The sequence below is a fragment of the Nicotiana tabacum genome, chromosome 10, assembly GCF_000715075.1.
Source record: "Nicotiana tabacum cultivar K326 chromosome 10, ASM71507v2, whole genome shotgun sequence".
Lineage (NCBI taxonomy): Eukaryota > Viridiplantae > Streptophyta > Magnoliopsida > Solanales > Solanaceae > Nicotiana > Nicotiana tabacum.
Window position 1 is genome coordinate 92,392,281 of NC_134089.1, and position 21,885 is coordinate 92,414,165.

The 21,885-nt window shown below is 36.1% G+C and overlaps 1 pseudogene; it reads left to right on the forward strand.

Moving 5' to 3' along the window:
• Positions 1 to 13,726: 13,726 nt before the first annotated feature.
• Positions 13,727 to 19,759, forward strand: LOC107832653 (uncharacterized; annotated as a pseudogene).
• Positions 19,760 to 21,885: the final 2,126 nt, after the last annotated feature.

Genomic DNA, 21,885 nt, shown 5'->3' on the forward strand with positions numbered 1-21,885 from the left:
ACAAAATAGACAAAACAAAGAAAATTTTTTGCCCCAGTTTGGTGGTTGGGCACAGATGTAAGTGTAAAATGGATCAAATTACCAAATATCAATAAGAACTTGAAAGCTAAAACTTGAATTGTACTCCCTTGTTCTCCAGGCGGACTCCTGACTGCCGTGCTTGAAAGTATTCCCTGCTCTCCAGGCGGGCTCCTGACTTCAACTTGAAATGTATTCTTCCTATTCTTCAAGCGGGTACCTAATTTCAATAAAATAGACAAAAAAAAAAGAAAATTTTCTGCCCCAGTTTGGTAACTAGGCGATTTGTAAGTTGTTAGCAATATTGTAAACCAAAATATAACTTGAAATACCAAGACTAGGAAGTGCATCTCCTAGGAGTGGACATTAATGACTTAAACTAGGAAATGCGTCTCCTAGGAATGAATTTAAATGACCGAGACTAGGAAGTGCGTCTCCTAGGGGTGAGAACTTCAGTAACTAAAACTCATACAATCCAAACTAGGAAGTGCGTCTCCTGAAAGTGTATCCTAAAAAACCCAGACTAGGAAGTGCATCTCCTAAGGGTATAACTTTAGTGCGTAGAACCAGGAATTGCGTCTCTTAGGGGAAAGCTCAATGTAGGAAGTGTGTCTCCTAAAACAAAATATAGCTTTACAGACCCAGACTAAGAAGTGCGTCTCCTAGGGGTAAAATCTCAATTTAGGAAGTGCGTCTCCTAAAACAAAATATAACTTGAAATACCAAGACTAGGAAGTGCGTCTCCTAGGGGTGAAATCTCAATTTAGGAAGTGCGTCTCCTAAATGTGTAACTTCAATGACTCAAACTTGGAAGTGTGTCTCCTACAAATGAACTTAAATGAACCAGACTAGGAAGAGCGTCTCCTAGGGAAAAATCTCAATTTAGAAAGTGCGTCTCCTAAAGCAAAAATATAACACGAAAGACCCAGACTAGGAAGTGCGTCTCCTAGGGGTGAAACATCAATGACTCAAACTAGGAAGTGCGTCTCCTAGGAATGAACTTAAATGAACCATCCTAGGAAGTGCGTCTCCTAGGAGAAAATCTCAATTTAGGAAGTGTGTCTCCTAAAACAACAATACAACCTGAACTACCCAGACTAGGAAGTGCGTCTCCTAGGGATGAAATCTCAATTTAGGAAGTGCGTCTCCTAAAACAAAAATATAACCTAAACTAACCAGACTAGGAAGTGTGTCTCCTAGGGGTGTAATCTCAATTTAGGAAGTGTGTCTCCTAAAACAAAAATATAACCTGAACTACCCAGACTAGGAAGTGCGTCTCCTAGGGGTGAAATCTCAATTTAGGAAGTGCATCTCCTACAACAAAATATAACTTGAAAACCTAGACTAGGAAATGAATTTCCTAGTGGTGATGTGTGATCTTCTCAATAGCCTTTGCATAAGCAGAATTAGGGCATTACACCTGAAAATTTCAACCTTCCAAGCTTTGATATGAACATAGCTTCCGTCCCTGTTTCAGACAAAGAAAACTTGTGAGATTAAACATGGTGGTTGGTTTGTGGCCTTGACTTTGCGGCGATTACTCCTTCACTTGGCATGATAACTTTGATTTCACCTTGAAAGACATTGCTTTCTTATTGACTAACCAATTTTTCTACCACCCTTATCACAGAAAATACCTCTTCTCCGTTCAGACCCAATACCCTCTATCTGTTGCATTGCTCATGAACTGCCATTTACTAAACCTTTATGTTTCACATGAATCCCAAAGCACGTCAATTGCCACCCACTCAGTGCGTATGATGTTCTTTCTTGACTTAAACCACTGGCCTTGACCTTGAGGCCTATTGCTCCTTCACTTGCCATGATAACTTTGATTTCCGCTTGGAAGACCTTACTCATTGTTTGTTAACCACTTTATCTGTCAACCTCATCACAGAGAATACCTTTGATCCGTTCATCCAACATACTCGATCTGTTGTATTGTTCATAAATTAATATATACCAAACCTTTGTATTTCTCATGGATCCCAAAGCATGTTGATTGTTAACAACTCAGTGTGCACGTTGTTCTTTCCTAACTTATGTCACTTTGATGTGCTAGCCAAATTCCGTTTTGTACAATTGGAAAGTTGGTAGCAAATTTTGAAGTCATTTCTCACTTGTTCTAACCAAATAGACTCAGGAAGAGGAAGTAAACAAGACAAAAGGAACAGCGTAAAGGACAAAGGAAAGAGATGATTCCAAATAAGAAAACTACAAAGTAGAAACCTATGATGTGGATACCAACTCTAATGACCATGACATGCACATGTGGCCTATTCTGTTAAGCAAGCTTGATGTTCAACTCCTGTTATACCTCTAAACCGTGAAACTGGGCTTCAATACTCCGATCATCCAATCTGATTCACAATCCTTATTTGACTTGTAGTGCCTGAAGGATTTTCACCATCAAGTCTCTCTCATTCTGTTTTTACTCTCAACTTACCGTCGCCTTACGGTGCCCGTGAGGGTTTTCACCAATAAGACTCTCTCATTTTTGGATTCTCTCAGCTCCCATCACCTTATGGTGCCCGCGAGGGTTTTCACCAATAAGACTCTCTCATTTTCAACATTTTTCTGCTTGGGCCAGAGTGTTGCCCCTGATATGCATTACCTCTCCTTGCTTGACTTGGCATTTCTCGAAGACTGATCGGAAGGTCTTTCTTTGGACCGTAACGTGGGCTTTTGGATAGGGTTAGAAAGAAAGGGTATCAAAAGGCTCAAAACAACTCATCATGGGTTCAAAATTACAACTTTCGGAACCAGATTTCTTACAACAACCACAACTTCTGCCCTAGTTTCTTGCTTGGGGACTTTTGGATTTTTATTTTGATGGGACCGAACCGTGAGGCTGCCTACGTATCCTTAAAAGAAATCAGGTCGAACGTAGTTCATGACATATGAATTGCTTTGCTTGTTGTGATTTTTCTTTTCTTTTTCTTTTCTCTTCTTTCCTTCTTTTTCTTTTTGTTGTTTTTCTTCTTTTTTCTTTTTTTCTCTCTTTTTGCTTTTTCTCCTTTCTTGTTGTTTTTTTTTCTTTTTTTTTCTTTTCTCTTTCTTCTTCTTTTTCTTCTCTCTCTTTTCATTCTTTTTCTTTTCTCTTTTTCCTTTACTCATCTTTCGCGCTTGCATTTCTGATCTTTGCTACTGATTCCGAAAAAAGGGCATGAAAGAAAATAAATAAGGCTCAAAAGGGGTAACGAAGGATAAAGTGTTTATATAGCAGAACAAAATGCCTTCGTCATTCCAATCTCCAAAACATGTCAAGTGCAAACTACACAATTAAATAGACCAATGAAAACATTTGTAACATCTTTTGATTGTACTAGACTTGATAACCATATCCACACATTCACCTTTTACATCTGTTAATTACCAAGCCCCATTGGACAACACCCTCACTCTCATTACCACGAACGACCCCCTTCAAATTTGGGGCAAACTTGCCATCATCTTCACCCGATGTAGCATGATGCATTTCAATAGTGTATTTTTATGTTCCACCTGCCCCAGTTTCTCACAATTCGGGCTTGAAGTGATCTCAAAATGCCTTCACTTATTTCTCTCCAATGTCCCTACATCTTCAACATTGTTTCATTGCTTCGTGACTAAACTGACTTTTAAAACCAAGCTGAGAATTACGAGTGCATGTCATGTCACTAGAGTCAACATGAAAAAGACTATAAAAGGAAAAGAGAACTAAACAAAAATGACTAAAATAACATAAAAGAGAAAATTGCATTAGACAAATGGTAAAAGGGTTTGAACAACAAAACAAGCAAACTAAACTGAGTTACAACCCTGGAACAAACCTAGACAACACTAAACGAGTTATTACGAAAAATAAACTACACAAAATAAAAGGATAGAAGGGTTTGAACCACAAGACAATATCCGGATTACAACCCTGAAAATAACCCGGACAACAGAAATGACAACAAAATAAACCACCAAGACTCCTCTCCAGCTAGCCAAGAGATGAAGCGTCTTTCCAATTACCAAGCACGACATCTTAGCCACTGGGGACCGCATCAATATTGCCAAAACCATTAACAACTTCAATATCATTAACTTCAGTCCGCAAGTTCCCAAGAGGATTCGCATGCTCCCTGTCACTGTCATTGATCAATATTACCCCTTCCTGAATCATTCTTTCTATTTCTCTTTTCAAAGAAAGACAATCTTCAATGTTATGCCCTTGGACATTAGAGTGGTACATGCATCGTACAGTAGGATCAAAGCCTTTTGCATATGGGTCTGGAGTATAGCCGAGGAGCGGCTCAATCAGGCCAGAATGCTTTAACTTTTCAAACAAGCTTGTGTAGGACTCCCCAATTGGCGTGAAACTATTTTTTTGCCCTTGTTCCCTTCCTTGCCCCTGTTTTCTAGGGTTGTTGGGTGCTCGAAAATGTTGTGAAGGCAAGAATTCATTATGCGGTGCTGGTGCTCGCCATAGGGAATGACCTGGTGGTTAGACATATGACCGGATATTGTTCGGAGGATGATACTGATGTAGATTATGTGGAGCTCGGGGACAGGTTTGGGGTTGGAGTTGAGGCTGGTATATTGGTGAAGCGGACCTTTTGGTCCACATCGTGACTCTGAAACAACCATGGCAAAATCATCATGTTCCTTCTGACCCAACAAGCTTCCTGTGTTGTTCTGAATTGCTTGTGTTGTGGCTTTTAAAGTAGAATAACTTATGATCTTGCTAGACTTCAACCCATCTTCTACCATTTCTCCCATTTTCACCACATCATTAAAAGACTTACCCACAGCCGTGATCAAATGCCCAAAGTAAGTTGGTTCTTGAACTTGAAGAAAGTACTCGACCATCTCTTTTTCTTCCATGGGAGGATGGACTCTGGTAGCTTGCTCTCTTCATTTGAGCCCGTATTCCCTAAAGCTTTCATTAGGCCTCTTTTCTATCTTGGCGAGGGACATGCGATCTGGGACAATTTCTATATTGTACTGAAAGTGCCTGGCAAAGGCCTGAGCCATATCATCCCACGTGTACCACCTGCTAACATCTTGGCGGGTGTACCACTCCAAAGCTGCCCCACTCAGACTTTGACTGAAATACGCCATTAATAATTTGTCTTTCCCACCGACGCCTCTCTTCTTACTGCAGTAGCCTCTCAAATGGGCCACGGGATCCCCATGTCCGTCATATAAATTGAACTTTGGCATCTTAAACCCATCAGGCAGTCGGACGTCAGGAAACAAGCACAAGTCTTTGTAAGCCATGCTCATATAGATCCCCATCCCTTGCATGTTTCTTAAAGACTGCTCTAAGATTTTCACCTTCCTGGATATCTAATCTTGCTCCACTGTCTTAGCAAGCTTTTCAGTTTCACTGGGAGGCTCAAAATGAGGAGCGAGAGAGTATGAATCTGAGACTTTGAAAGTTGGTTCTGGTGCATAGTGTTGGGCATCAGGGACTTTGAACACAACCTCGTTAGAGGATCGAGGAAAAGTAGCTGGGGGAGGAGCTACAAGAGCATGAGTGGCCAAAGGAGCGGGATACGAGGCGGTTTTGTCGGGTAGAGTGTGAAAAGGTTGTGGGGTGATATCAGCAGCAGTGGAAATCAGGATTTGGGATAGTGGTGGGATAGTTGCAGGGTTTCCGGTGTAGTTAGTGGGAATGAAGGCGGAGGATGCCCCCTGATCCAAGACTGATACATTTCTGCTATCTGTTGTTTCACATTTTGGAACACCTCTTTCAATTCAGACTCCGACTCCACAAACTCCCTTGACGGGTCAGCAACTCTTGTGCCCAAGTTTTTGTTAATCATGGCTACCCTTGCCTTTTGGCCTTGTGTTGAATGGATGAGTTATCATAAGAACCACAAACCAATCAACCTTCTGCTATAATGAGGAGAACAAAAAGGAACAAAATGAAGTCATCATGTTAGCGTTAGAGCATTTAACAGCTAAAAATATCACATTTCATGTCATGCACCTAGCAATAATTAACGGTCAAAGAACGATTTTGAGGGTCACAATGTCACTTGGCATCATCCCAATTTGTCCATTTGAACCTTCTCTTTTCTTTCTTTTCTCGCACTTCTTAGCTCACTCATTTTCCTCTTTTTTCTTTCTGATTATCGCTCTTTTCCTCCCTCTCATTTCTCACATCCCATAATTTCACCATCTTTTCTCTTCTTCTTTTTTTCCTTTTCCCCTTTTTCTCTTTTTTTTTCTTTTAATAATAAAAATTAATTTGATTGAACCCTATGTAGGTTGCCTACGTATCATGACCCCGTATGAATCAGATCTTTGCATAGTTTTGGAAGATCGGGAATAAAGTAAACAAACTAACATTCTCATTTCATTTTTTCTACCTTAATGACTACTCTGATGAGAAAAGAGAAATAAAAGAATCAAAACCATTTTTTTTGAATTTTCTGAACTTAATGTTCTATAACTTATTTTAAACTCAAGCTTAACGGATTTTTTGTTTTTTTTTCTTCTTGGAAGCAAATACTCTATTAAGGAAAAGTTCTAGAAGAGAGATATTTTTGATTCCCCCTTTTTTTTAGGAAGAAAATCTGAAGAGTGAACCACAGAAAAATATTTAGAATTTTCATTTGACATTGTGATGCAAGATTTCGAAACAAGCAATGAAAAAGATAAAACAAAATATTTTTGGATTTCAATTTTGATTGCCTAAAGAAGAATTTTTAATGATAAACAAAAGATAAAGTATGATTTTTTTTTGATGTACAATACCCTAAAGTTCTAATGAAAATAATTTTTTTTTTATTTCTCACTAATTTCCCCAAGAAACACCTCAAAAGAAAATCTTTTTTGATTTTTGATATTAATACTTCAAAGAAAACCCCTTTTTTTTTAAACAAGGTACTAAAAGACAATCTTTTTTTTTTGAATTTTAGTCTTAATATACTAATGGAAATATAAAAATAATTTTTATTTTAAGTTCTAGATATTAATTGCCTAAAGGAAAAACCACCTCAAAAGTTTTTTTTTTCATTTCTAGAATTAGTATTCTAAAAAAACTTATAACGAAAATATATAACGCAAAATTTCTTTTTTTTTTTTTGGATTTTCGACCTGTAACACATTTCCAAATGAAATAAAAAAACACTCGGCAAATTTAACTAGACTATTACAAACTCAAAAATTAACTAAATGACTGAATACTACTGTACAGGACTAGAAAGTAAAATATGAACAATTGCCTCAAAAATATAAAATGACTCCTCGAAAAACTTTTGAATGCAGTGATCCTGAGGTATCTGTCATGTCCAAACTCCAGTAAGTAGATCCATACCTGTATGAGAAAACTTAAATCAACGTTATGTGAGACAATAACATTCCCTAAGACACATGCAAGACATGATTGAGGCTATTTTTGCAAAATGGCTTATTTGGCCAAAAAGTGGCTAGAAGTGCAAAATTTGGCTAAGACCCCGCAAAGTCAAGAACCTAAGATTTACTAGGAAGACCGGACCCTATGTTGGTTGCCTATGTATCACGCCCCGAAAGACAAAAATCAGGTTTGTGTAGTTCGGGCAGGTTGGATATGGGCGAGAATAATAAAAAAAAAAAACTGACATATAGAAAACACATTTTTTCTCTCCTTTTTTTTCGAAAAATGATGAAACATATAAAATCTTTTTGGATTTTCTTTTCTTTTTTCGATTTTTTGATTTTTGAAAAAAATGATAAAAAGTGCAAAATCTTTTTGAAGTTTCCATGCTCTTTTTTTCTTAATAAAATGTAACAAAATATAATTGGGCCCTACTCGCTTCATCCTCACACTTCAGCCTCTCCTTTTTTCTTTTCTCTTCTTTTTTTTCCTTTTTTTTTCTTCATTCGCCCTCAATTATCATTGGTTCGCCAAATAACCTTTTTACCCTTGAAGAAATGCAACATGTAGCACATACGATGCATCAAGATGGTCTGTTATTTTGGGTACACATGTCCTAGACGGACCCAACCCCTGTGTTGAGTCCCCTAAGTCAAATGCACGTGATGCAATAAACGTTCCTACTAGGGATCCGGCATGAGGTCTTGTTTTTCTAGGTTTAAATCCTGGGGTTTTGTTCTAGACTTGGCTTACCCGAGCGGACTGCTCGAGCCAGGGGGGAGGGGCAGCGTACCGGGAATACAGAAGCTTCACCGGCTTTGCAACTTGTCCGAACCTCGTTCTAAATTTGGAATATGACTCTAACAGAAAAGAAGTCACACGAAGTGCACACTTCTTCATGATTTAGAAAACTCAGAGAGAGGAGGGATTTCGCAACAGTTTATATACAATTCACGGAATATCAAAGCTGTAAAAGCAATCAATTAGCACATAAGGCCCAAATTATGTGACAAAATCAAATAATGGATAAAGCCAACTATAACAATTATTCTAAGCTTGAATTCTTGAACCCTGAACCAGAGATTCTGGGCTCGATCCCTAGCAGAGTCGCCAGAGCTGTCACACCTCCTTTTTTCACCTACACCCCCGTGAAGGGCGTATAAAGGAGTTTTTCCAATTAAAGGACAATCTAAACGGGATTTATATCAAGAAATTCAGAGTCGCCAATTGGGAGATTTATGGTTCCCAAGTCACCGGTTCAAATCCCGAATCGAGGAAAAGAATGACTCTGTTTAACAGTCTGCGAACCACAAATCCGAGTAAGGAATTCTGTTAACCCGGGAGAAGGTGTTAGGCATTCCCGAGTTTCGTGGTTCTAGCTCGGTCGCTCAACTGTTATATTCGGCTTAATTATCTGACTTTGGTTCAAGTTTTAAACCTTTGTGCATTTTTTTTATTTTTCAAATCGCTTTTATTTAATTTTAGGAAGATTGAACGTCGTTTAAAACACGTCTTTGGATCGCGCCATATGAAATGCACCCGCAATCCTAGACATATTTTATTCAACATTTTAAGATTTGGATTTGGGTCACATGAAATGCGCACCCGAGTTTAGGAAAATAATATTATTAAAATACGCGCCTAAGGCAACTACGCATTTATTTTTTCTATGTTATCAATTTATCAGAAATGGTCATTTCTACCTATTAGACCAATATGTAATTATACTATGACACGAATCCAAACTAATGCGATTTAATCCAAACAAAATAGTCTCGTCGTTATCTCGTATAGTCTATTTATCACTCTTACATGTTTTAAACATTAAACACACATCTCAAATTATTGTTAAGGCATATACTTATCCTAGTTTCACACAACGAAAGTTAATTCACAGAAACAACCAAACATCAGCGGTTAAGGCATACACTACTGACGATATACGTTATTCTAAAACAACCATACATGAAAATGAAGCAGTAAAGCACCAGCAAAGCCCATCAAAACTATTTGAAAATGGAGTAATAAAGGAACTGACCTTTTAATTAAAAAAACTGAAATCTTCTAGTACAAAAGAATCGAAAATAGTGAGAAGGATCCCAACAGACCTTGAACGGAAAGCCAACAACTGACCAACACCTGACCAAAACATACGTCGATGATTCTAGTAGGAGTTTTACTGACCGGAGAACTCGATGACGACACCAACGGCAAACTCGAATCTCCGACTGTACCTCGATCGCGATTTCAACAGATTGAATGGACGATATTCTGTAATAAACCAAGCGAAGCTTGAAACCATATTCACGTGCCTCTCATGCTCACAAAACTCGACGTGTTCGCTATTGTCCCTTTCCCGCTCTGTGCGTGTGTGTGGCTATGTGTAAGTGTTTTCCAGTGATAGGGAGATGAGGGTCATGTTTTTCGTGACAGAATGGAAGGGAGGAGATCGGCTACTGCTATGTGTGGTTGTTCATGGTGTTGGCTGGTCGTTTGTGACGTGAAGCTTCGCCGGAAATGGCAGCTTCGCGGTGAATGGAGGTCTAGCGACGATGATGATCTGGGTGAGGTCGCTTGGTTCTGTTTGTCGCGTTTGGAACTCGTTGATCCGACGAGCAGGTGGAGCTCGTTTTTCCGACGAGTTTCAGGCAGAGACGAGGTCGTTGGTGTTTTCTTCGGCGAGCTGGGTTGTTCCCGATTTTGGGGGTTGTTGGTCGAAGAAGAAGAACGGGGAAGGGGTCATTGGAGAAGAAAACGTGAAGGGGGTGGGGGTCGCTCGTTTGTGCGCAGCCTTTTTTAGCTGCTGCTTTTTCGTTCCTTTCATTAGTTTGTTCCCTCCATGCGCAGCTTTTGTTCATCCGTCTTTTCCTTCAGATTTTTAGGTCCCTTTTTATATTGTAGATTTTAAGATTTTTTTAGGTTAAGGGGTATGGGCCTAGAAATTATGGGCTTAACAATTGTGGGCTAGGTCCAAAATTAGGCCTAAAAATGGGTTGCTCGAGCCCAAGTTCTATTCTTTCGCTGCGAACGAGATTTAAAAATACGGATCCATTTATTAATTATTCCTACTATTCAAATAATTATTGAAATAAAACAAATCTATTTTTTGGGATTTTCAAATAAAAATACGATACTATTTTTGCATTTTTTTTAGATTAAAAATGATTACAAAACATTAATGATCCTATTTTTTGTAATTTTTGTTTTCTTGTACTAAAATAAAGTAAAAGAGTCAAAATTACTTAAAATATCTATATTATGCCTAAATTAAATATTTTATGCTAGTATATAAAAAATCTTGGGGAGAGTCAAAAATCACATGTCTACAACCAAAATAGCGACCAACGTTGGCCGCTATTTCTAAAAAAAAAATTAAATAATTTTTTTTCTTTTTTGGTTTTTAAATATTATAAGCTATAAAAAATTATTATTAGCTCTAAATATTTATTTTATTTAACTACAATTATTATAAATAATTATAAACTATAAGCATAATCTTTAAAAAAATTATATTAACTAGGTAATTACTTTTAATAGATTATAATAGCATCTATGTAAAGGAATTTTTTAAGTTATATTTAAGTATATGAGTAAATTTGATACATACGCATAAACTATATTGTAATTGATGATCAATCTTATGCATTATTACGTACAAATAATCAATGAATTGATAAACCAATATAATATTATTCTATTAATTGATATAATAGTATCTATTATTTGTATTATAACAGAGTTAATGAATTACATTCATTCATCACTAGGTTATAAGTCGATGAATCAATTATAACAGATTAATTGATATAAGTCAAGATGTTTTGTTTTTAATATTCCACGATGCATCTGAGTAGGTTATAAGTCGATGGATCAATTTACAAGTGTATCAATCCCTAAAAGAACCCGACCATCAATACCTAAAAGAACCCGGCCATGTGTTCCTAGCGCTTCATGTTCTTATATATATATATAGACACACACAGATACTTCACTGTAATACTATAACGTATATATAACTTGTTATAGTATATGTTAGTGTGTGTATATATATAACACACACACACACTTTGTGCTACTTTAACTACATATATAGCATAATATAGTATATGTTATTGTATTCATTATTTGTATTATAACAGAGTTAATGAATTGCATTCATTCATCACTAGGTTATAAGTCGATTAATCAATTATAGCAGATTAATTGATATAAGTCGGGACGTTTTATTTTTAATATTCAACGATGCATCGTTGATACACTTGTAAATTGATTCATCGACTTATAATCTACTCATATGCATCGTTGAATATTAAAAACAAAATGTCTCGACCTATCTATATATATATATATATATATATATATATATATATATATATATATATATAACACGCTTCGTTGTAATCAATTTACATATATATATATATATAACAAGCTTCGTTGTACTACTTTACCTACATATATAGCATGTTAGAGTATATTTTAGTGTATTCATCCCTTGTATTACAAAAGTGTTAACGGATTACATTTATATTATTTATATAGTAAGTATAAAAGTAATTTTTAATTTTGACCAATGTTGACTTGAAAAGAGACCAACTTTGGTCACTAATTATCCAGAATTAATTGGTCGCTAATTTTAAATAAGATTTATTTATATTTTATAAAATATTTTAAATAATAATATAATTATTAAACGTTATAACTGGGTCCCAAATTAGCGACCAAAGTTGGTCGCTACTTGCTTCCCCTTTCATAACCGACCAACTTTGGTCGCCAATGTTAAATATTATTTATTTATATTTTATAAAATATTTTAAATAATAATATAATTATTAAAATGTTATAACTGAGTCCCACATTAGCGACCAAAGTTGGTCGCTAATTTCAATATTTCTTTGACCAAGCAAGTCTGACCAGCCCGGTCAACATGTTGACCACATTTACCAACCAAAAAGCGACCAAACTTGGTCGGTAAATTATTTAAAATAATTATTTAATAATTTTCTCCACATTAACGACCAACTTTGGTCGCTTTTTTTGACCGGCCAACTTTGATCGCAAATTTTTGGTCGATAATTTCCACATTTCTAGTAGTGGTTCGATCCTTAGTTTTATGCTTTCACAATTGCATATAAATAATATTCGTAGCGATTGCTCCGAAAATGGATCTTTGAAAGAGGAGCCTTCTTTAATTACTATTTCCTTTACTTTATTTTATGGATTAGATACCTAATTTAAGAATGAAATATAGAGGTTACGTTATATAAATATGACACGTTATATTTTTGGTGCTATAATTAAAAACATTTTGTTAAGGTTAAAAGAAAAAAAATTATAGTTAAACTATTTTAAACATACAAATATATTAATTCTTTTTAGAATACACTAAAAGGAAAAAAGTGTCATATAAAATAAAAGAAAAGAAGACATTTAATACATATCGATAGGAAAAAAAAAGAAAGAAATAAAGAAAGAAAGAAAAGCTATTCCTTGAAACTCAGTACAGATTGAAGTTGGAAAGTGCAGAAAAGTGAGAGGCAAAATGCAACTAAAGTAAAGATAGCGGATTAGGTGGTATCGGGTTTGTGATTTTATCTTGAAATTTTTCCTTTTTAAGTGTAAAGTATTCCTGAGAATTGACAAAACGTGAACATTTGCATCAAAAATAATGTTGTTAAATCTCTCTCTCTCTATATATCCTCTAGAAAGTCAAAAGCAGGAATTTTATTAAGTGCTATTAACTGTAATACCTACCACTTTGAAATAAACTTATCTTTTCTTACTGCATTCAAGATTGATTATACTAGGTCAAAAGTTGAAAGCAGGAAAATGGAAGAAGAAGAAGAAGAAGAAGAAGGAAAGTAGAAAAGCAGATTCATGACTAAAGCAAAACAGAAAGGATTTTTCACTTTCTTTCCAATTTCGACGATAATGAAAAGGTTAAGTACATGATTGACCCAAAAATTGTATATACATCTCTATGTATACCCCGACACAATAATGTTCTACTTTTTTTTTTAGAGCGGAATAATGTTCTACTTAAATAGGAACGGAATGTTGAAAATTTTAGGGCTAATGTCATGTATGATCGCTCGATTTTTATTTTATTGTACTAAAGTTATTAAATTTTTGTATAATAAAAAAAATCACTCAACCTTATCAGCTATAACAAAAAGTCACTAGACATTTATTAGCAAAAAAGAGACTCAACTATGTCTAAGTATCATAGAAAATATATCTGTATAGAATAAAATACGATATAACATCGTTACAAAAAAACTCGATTAGCGACGGATTCTTGCAACAAATATGTTCCCGTCGCTAATTATCGCAATAGAATAATTAGTATCTAATGTAGCGATAAATTAGCGACAAATGAAAAATGGGCGCCCTCGTTTTAGCAACAAAATAAGCGAGGAAAATTTATTGCATATTAGCGATGGATGTAGCGACGAATTGTGTATGTCGCTAATATTTTTCATTAATGACAGTATCTTTAGCTACGGAAAGTTTTTGTCGCTAGGTATTTAGGGAAAAAAAGTTACATCAAAATAAGTGTTCTGCTTTAGCGAAAAAGCTCACAGAAGACTACACTAAGAAACCAGCCCCTTTGCTTCTTCTTCTTCTCCTCTAATCTTTGATTAATTTTCCCAGATGCGTCACTACATCAACTCTTTTCTAAAATACTGGTATGTCTCTGCTTCTTTCTCTGTTTATTAGCAATTTTTCTACATTAAAATTTTTAGGGCTTTGGTAGATGTAAAATAAATCCAGCTTTCGTCTCTTCCCCCTTTTTCTGTGTAGTATGTGAAGTTAAATATGAAGTAGAGGTTGACATTTTTGGGTATATCTCATTTGTGCATAAATATGTATTTTTATTACTATTTATTGTTGGTAAAATCTGATTTGGGGGTTTCTTTTGTGTTGAACTCTTGATTAATACCAATTTTGGTGATATCTGGTTATTAAAATCGAATTTAGGTGTTTTGAGATCTGCGTGGTTTCCAATTTCTTCAAGGTGAAGTGCTGCAAAACTCTACATGTAAGGAGTTTCTTGTCCTTTTCTTAACGTAGGATTGATAACACCCAGTAGTCACGGATCATTTTTTCTTGTCTTTTATTCCTAGTTTTGCTACTAAGAATTGCATTTACTTGAAAACAATAAAAAATGCATATGAGAACAGCATAGAACAAAATCTTTTTTTAACGTAGGATTGATAACACCTTATCCTTGTTCTTCTTTATCTTGACTGAACGTGCATCCTTTTTTCTTGCTGTGAGAAGGAAATCCTTGATCTCGTGTATTTTCTTCGGCTGGTATTAAAATATTTGGTTAAAATTTCACATTTGTAGAGCAGATTAAAAGAGAAGAGACAGAAAAATGGAGCTCTCAGTAGGACCCAAGACATAATCTCATCTAACCAAAGCATTTGTTAAACCAATCAATTGAGTTGAAACAACAACAGAACAAAAATAATGAATCACATCAATCTAGTTATGGACTATCATCAGTTTGCAGTTTGCTTTCATCCAACTCAAAGGTGTAAAAAGCAGTCTTTTTGCAAGCTACTGGAGTCCATCATTCCTCCATATTTTTCTCCTCATTGTTGCTCAATTTATAGGCATTCAAGCTAGCTGTAGATGCACCAATCTTCCCAGCCGAAATGCTACTGGAATGTTCAGCCACTTGAAAACTTTCATGTCCAATTTTTTCCTTTTCCTGTTGCAACAGATTTCCAGCCTGCACATTTGCTTCTATATCCCTATGGTGGCCTGATTGCTCAGCTTCCACATCCATTTTTTAAGTGTAATTGATTGATCGACATCCCAAGCAGGCAAGCAACATTAGTAGCATTCACCTGCTCGCCAAAGCAGTAGCTGCAGGAATATCCCTAGGAGATTTAGATTTATCATAAGTTTTTCGTTGATCCGTACTCCTCTGCACAATATTACCAGATGTTTTCTTTTCAATAATTTGTCCAGTTTCAATTTGAACTACAACTACATTAGGCACATTTTAACAGCTTCCTTAACACCTGTAACATCAACCCGATCAGCTGGTCTACTCTAAGAAACCACATGCTCCACTCGAACTTCAGCAACTCAAACAATTATGACATTGAGTTTTGATCATTCCTAGCCCGTTCCTCCTGCATTCATCTTCTCAGTCATATGATCACCACCATTAACCGTAGACGACACCATATCAGCCTTCTTCTTTTCATCCAATAAAGTCCTTAAATCACCTTGTTATTTCTTAGCAGATTTGCCTTCATATGTAGCCTTTTCATGATCGTGACTGTCATTCTTTTCCTATTTTCTTGACATATGAGTTGTGTAGCTTTTTGCATCAATACCTGATTTTGTCTTCTGAAACTAGCTCGAAACAGGAATATAATATCTGTAATAAATTTATTAGTACCTTTATGGTTCTACATATTGCAAAATAAATCTATGTGGTATTTTTTTTGCATGAATCTGACTAAATTTATATTTGTTCAGCTTTATTTCAGGAAAAGGAATGAAACAATCTCAAAGATTCCTCATGGATTAGTTAAGGTATCGGTATATTTCTATTAAATTATAAATATATCTTAATTTATTTTATTGACACATATTTTATTGTCGCTTTCTCTCCCCCCCCCCCTCTCTCTCTTCTTTTCTTGTTCTTATTAGCGCTCTCTTAAAATGAAATGTCAATGTTATTTAGAATTTTAGCTTTTTCACAAATGGTTAATCTTACATATAGTGACTGCTAGGGATGCGAGATAATTTTTAGTTATCTAATAATATTCACATAGATTACATTAGCTTTCTGATGTATTTGAGATCCAACCACAGGTATAAAGAACCTTCTGACTTTCAGGTATTCACCTGCACTAATTTCACCTAGTGTTGCTTCTCAAGAGTAATTCACAATTGAATCTCTGATGCTATTTATATACTTCATTCATGTTGATCAAAAACTGCACTCACATATTTCAAGATAAATTCAACAGATGCAGATGTATTTCTAACACAATAGATCGTGAAATTATGTATCTATGATATTACAGGCGTGCTTACTAATACTAAGATGCTGAAAGCACAGTATGTTTCATTGTTGTGTCCTCAAGGCTTGCATGATTGTTCAACTTCTTAATTGCTTCATTATCCTGTTTAGGCTTCTAAAATATTTGATTAATTGGTCTTAGCAACTAAGTTTTTACTCCATTTTTGGGAGAAAGTACCAAGTTCTGAAAACTTATATATATCAACAACAATTAAGCATGAGGTTTACTCTAGGGAAGAAAATGTAAGTGGATATTTTTGTGTTTCAAACAATTAATTATAAGACATTTGTGCAAAGACATAAAATATCAAACTGTCTTTCCTCATTATACATCTTAACCTTCACTTTTTTTATTAAGTAGAAAGTTCTGGTTAATCTCCTCTTCCTGCTTGGTGCATTCTGGGATCAACTATTTTGTTCACAGACACGCCTAACCAGCCATACGTGTATCAATTTAATAGTATCTGTTACATCTCCAATCAACTCCCACCAAAATCCTTCTATTTTATGATTTTCTCTAATTATTAGTTATGAATTTCAGCTCATACCAACGAGACAGCATCTGTGGAGCCACGATGTTAGCTTCTTAAACATCTGGTCAAAATGACATTAGGCATGCAAGAACTGACATGTAACTAACATACCACATTTGAAGGCAAAATTATTCTTCAATTCATTCAATTCCACATTTGAATCTATTAAGGTGTATGACCATGTACTGCTTGCTACTTTTTCAATTTGCTTATCACTATTTTTTTTACAGATATGACTCGAGGCAGCTGCAGCTCCTCTGTAATACTTTGGAGCAAGACCTCTGCTAGGGGTAATTCAGCTACTCATAGGAACATTCCTACTATTCCCATTCCAACAATTACTCATCAACAAGGTGGTACGAGTTCTTCAAGTGGGCCAAGTCATATTAACCAACTTCAAACATTAGGACCTAGTAGTACACCTCCAATTCAAACATCAGGTAATAGTAGTACCCGGCCTGTCTATGTTGAACCATCTCCGATGACACCTAATCAGAGCAACACATAATAAACAATAGGTGAAGGTGAGGGTATATGTACTCAAAGCAATGCAATAGGTGAAGGTGAGTGCAACAGTAGTCTTGGCCAGCGGACTCTTGTTTTTCTTTCTTCTACAGAGTTAGTCCATGCTTCTACTATTTTTTTTATATACTGTTATTGATTTATGATAAGTCTTCAAGTAATATCTTCAAATTGTCCAGGTTAGAACCTTCTAGATTATGCTTTGAGTATATATATGAAAATTTCAAGCATGAACTTCATCCTAATGGAATCAATTGGAAAGGTGTCCCAAAAGAGATAAAAGAATTTTACTTTGGAGAATTCAAGGTATAACATTCCATCAAATTGATTTTACATAGTGTATAAACTTTTATAGATAGTATACTAATATTACTACTTTACAAAATTATTTCAAAAGGCATTCTATTGGGATTCTTTGATTGATAGAGAAGTGAAGCGCCTATGGGAAAGTAAGGCAGCGAGAAGGTATTGTGATTTTATATCCAAAATAAAAAAAGATAAGGATATAAAATCACAATACCAGATATTGTTCCAAAAGATGTGTGGGACAATTGGATGGAGCTATGGAAGGATCCTAAGTGTGTCAAAAAATCAGAAATAAATACAAAAAATCGTTGTGGCAATGGGGCTGCCGTCGCCATTGGGACTCACACGGGCGGCTCTGTCACCATTGGGGAACATCGCAAGAGACCTGTAAGTATATTCTTCGTAAGGGGTAATCACTAGAATTTCGTACATACATTTCAGCTTCTTAATAGGTTGAGTGGAACGGAGGAGCAGTAACTTACTATTAGTAAGTAGTAATATTTGCTAAGTTTTGTTGCTCTATGATAGATTGGCTTTGTTATATTTATGATGTACGCCAATAACAGGAAGCATCTTTAGTTTTTCAGCTGAACCCACTTTTTCACCTGAAGCTCCTGAACCCACTTTTTTTCTCTATCAAATGATGCCTATGAATAAAGAATTGAGAAACTAAGTTAATAAGTTTACATGCTAGCAAATATTTTTAGAGCAATATCGAGTAATTATAGTGAATAGTTGGAATCAGGTGAGAAAGTTACTTGGTTTGTGATATCATTAACAATTATAGCAGCTGCAGCTCCTCTGTAATACATTGGAGCAAGACTGTGGTATCTCTCTTGGCCTGCTGTCTCCCATATTTTAAATTTTACAGTAGCATCATTTACTGCTGCTATTGAGAAAAATGTTGCACCAATAGTTGATTCCTACACATAACAGAGGAGCAGCTACACTTATCAAATGGTAAACCAAGAACCTACCTGAAATTCAATAAATTGTCCTTTAACAAAAGTCAGAACTAGACTAGATTTTTCAGCTCCAACATCTCCAAGAAGTGTACTGTTGTATACCTTCTTGGTACCTCCATTAGTAAACTGTTTCACCTTATCAAAGGAAATAAAGTTCTTTGTTTTTTGTATAGGCTATTGAAAAGGGTCGAGATCCAACACCAAGTGAGCTACACTTGCACGTCCATACACATGGTCATGATGAAAAATCTTTTGTCAGTGAGCGATCCCGACTTGTACATGTAAGTCCAAAATCCTATAATTTTACTGACTTTGTATATGACATTTACTTGTTTAGCACCTATTTCAGTCCTAAAGATGATTTTTGCTAACTTTTGTTTGAATGAAGAACTTAACAGTTAACTTATTTTTGCTTTCATCGTTTCTTTTCCCCTAATGTTCATCTTCATCATTGATGAATTTCACTAATTATTATGGTATTTACAGGAAAAATATCAGCAAATATTACAGCAACAAACACAAACTCAATCTGAGATTGATCAATCTTTAGCATTTTATCAAGCCGCGGGAGGGGAAAAGAAGAGAAGAATATATGGTCTTGGATCTCAAGCAAAATATTTCTATGGGTCGAATCTTTGTGCCTCTTCTGGATCTGATGCTTCTTCATCAGCAGCACCTCCGAATGCTCAGTCAGCACCGATGGCGAATTTGGATGAGTTAGTGATGCGATTGATTCCTGCATTGACTGATCATATGGTTCCAATTGATAACATGCTTCCTTTGTTCGCTGAGCGAGTAAGAGGATTGATAGCTTCACCATCACATGTGCAAGATAATCATACTGATCACCTATCAGCTATGGCACCTCCAGTTCCTCCTCCTCCTACAACTAATATTAACGAGGTTCATGCATCGCTTTCTGATGATGCCCTCCACTCTCCAGTCTTTCACTAATTAACTATTTTTGTTTGAACTTAATTTTAGTATTGTAAATGTTTTAATCTTAATTATACATTTGCATTTTGGTATCTATTTTGGATCTTGTAGAATTAATTTCTATGAATTTCAGTTATTATTAAGAGTATATTATATATGCTTGAACAATATGTATTATATTAAATAAAATAAGAAAAATATAATTTGCGACGGATTTTCTTTGTAGCCATAACAAATATAGAGGGTGTGGCAGATTTGCGACAAAAGAATTTCGTCGCCAAAAGAAAGGCAAATATGTCTAAATAATATTAGCGACGGATTAGCGACATACAATATTCGTCGCCAATCAAATCCGATGACGAAATGTTTTATTGATTTGGCGACAAAATTGATGATAATTGTGACGGATATGTGTTGTCGCTAAGAGTAGCAACGGATACCAACCGTAGCTAATTCGTCGCTAACTTATCGACGGATTCAATTTTTTCGTTAGTAAAGGGTTAGCTACGAGCAAAGTAGCGACGACCACTAATCCGTTGCTATTCCGTCGCTAAACCTATTTAGCAGCGGAAATATACTATTTAGCTACGGAATTCGTCCGTCGCTAAAGTCATATTTTTTTTGTAGTGCACGTGATCATCTAAAGGAACGACACGTGGAATTCAAGACGGAGATGGCCACCGAATGCAAATATTCTGCTTGTCACCGGAAGGGATAACGTTCATAAAAAATGTATTAAATGCTCTACGGCCAGTAGCATTTAATAAGGAATATTCTGCAACATTAAGAGCAACGGCCCGTTACAGGAAATTTGGCATTTATGTCCACTGTTACATCTTCATCAATGACCCCTATAATTGACATTAAAGGAGGGCACGATCCTAAGACCACCTTCCCCAGGCGCAGCTATAAATAGTGAGCTTAGTTATCATTGTAATGGAAACGAATTATCTAGCTAACTTATACTATATTTACACAAAGCTTAATACAGTTTTACTTTCTTGCTCTTGATCTCATCATTGTTGTGCTCGAAAACCTTGTTGCCGGATTCATCAACTCTGTTCATCTACATTTTAAGGTTAAGTATTGTATATTTCTTCAGTCATTTCTTTATTTCAGGATTAAATTAGTTCACTTGTCTAGAAATCACGTATAAATTCAACTGTATCATTTTACGGAAAAACAATTTGACGCCCACCTTGGGACCTAGACAATTGTGCAATTAAATTGATCCTTGCCTTTTTTACTAATGTACTTTAATTATTTTGTCTAAAAGAATATCACACAAAAAATGGCAATTAACACTGTTACCAATACGTACAATCCTGAAATTCGAGGGGATCAACCTCATTTCGAGGATTCAATCAGTGACACCTACAATGAGGGGAATGACGCCACGCCGGTGCATTAAAGGCAGTATCCTCGACAGGTTCGGGAGGCAACTCCCGATGATGCTGATGAGGAGCAAGTCGCTGACGTGGTAAGGGTCTTACAAGAGCAACAGGCAATCATCCTAGTCCATCTCACCCAGCAGGAAAAGGTTATGACGGAGCTGAAGTAGGCGTTGTCAGGGGCTTCGAATAATACAAACAGACGAGATCCAATTCCTCCCGGTGTCCCCGTGAACCAAACAACACAGAGCGTCAACAATAACACTCCCAGGGGTAAAGTTGGCTCCGGCGGAGCTGGGGGGAGCATATCCGGTCTCAATAACGAGAACGGTCCTTTCAAGAATGAACTTTTACGGTTTATGAGGGAAGTAAACTCCCGCATGGACCAAATCTCGGGCACGCCAACAGTATTGAATGGCCCGGACTCGAAAAATTATACCCAATTGTCGTACAAGTCGAGCGATGCACTAGAATTAATCCCGAAGTAGTTTAAAATGCCTGAAATGCCAAACTATGACGGAACTTCAGAACCTCAGGAGCATATTACCACCTACACAATGGCGGTAAAAGTAAATGATCTAGCTCTCATGAAATTGAATCTGTGTTGTTAAAAAATTTTGAAGAAACTCTCACAAGGGGAGCTTTGACGTGAAATTCGCTGTTACCCGAGCATTCCATATTTGCTCGCGGATTCTTCATCAAGGCCAATGCCGGGACCAGAAAGGTACAGGAGAGTCCGAATTCTTAAGGGAGTTCGTCACCCGATTAGAGGGAAAGAATGTGCCACGAGCCAAGTTCTCCCTCTGTGGACCATCATGACGGCACCTAG